Source organism: Lytechinus variegatus, chromosome 17 (assembly GCF_018143015.1).
Source record: "Lytechinus variegatus isolate NC3 chromosome 17, Lvar_3.0, whole genome shotgun sequence".
NCBI classification, from domain to species: Eukaryota; Metazoa; Echinodermata; class Echinoidea; order Temnopleuroida; family Toxopneustidae; genus Lytechinus; species Lytechinus variegatus.
Window position 1 is genome coordinate 20123798 of NC_054756.1, and position 718 is coordinate 20124515.

Sequence of the window (718 nt, forward strand, 5' to 3'; positions counted from 1 at the left end):
GTTCCTTGGTCACCCGGAAGTGAAAGTTTCTCATAATTAAAGGTCAAGTCCACCCCAGAAAATTGTTGATTTGAATTGTAGAGAAAATCAAACAAACATAACGCTGCAAATATCATCGAAATCGGATGTAAAATAAGAAAGTTATGACATTTTAAAGTTTCGCTCATTTCACAAAACAGCTACATGCACATCTCGGTCAGTATGCAAATGAGGGAACTGATGACATCACTCACTCACTATTTCTTTTTTTTATTTATTATATGAAATATAAAATTATTTGATTTTCTCGTCATTGTCATGTGAAATGAAGTTTCATTCCTCCATGAACACGTGGAATTCCATTATTTTAACATTTGTGGTTCGGGCAAGGAGTCCTAATCGTCAAATTCGTAAAATTGAGATATTGTATAATTTAAACAATAAAAAAAAAAGAAATGGTGAGTGAGTGAGTGACATCCTCTACTCTCTCATTTGGATGTAACTGGCTCGTTCATATAACTATTTTATTAAAATAAGCGAAACTTTGAAATGTCGTAACTTTCTTATTTTACATCCGATTTTGATGAGATTTTCAGCATTGTGCTTGTCTGATTTTCCTCTATTGATTCAAATCACCATTTTTCTGAGGTGGACTTGACCTTTAACCAATGGTAATTTTCCTTTAATATGAAAGCTACCTCACCTTCAAAACCGAGGTGCTGACATGCCAGTTGGAATA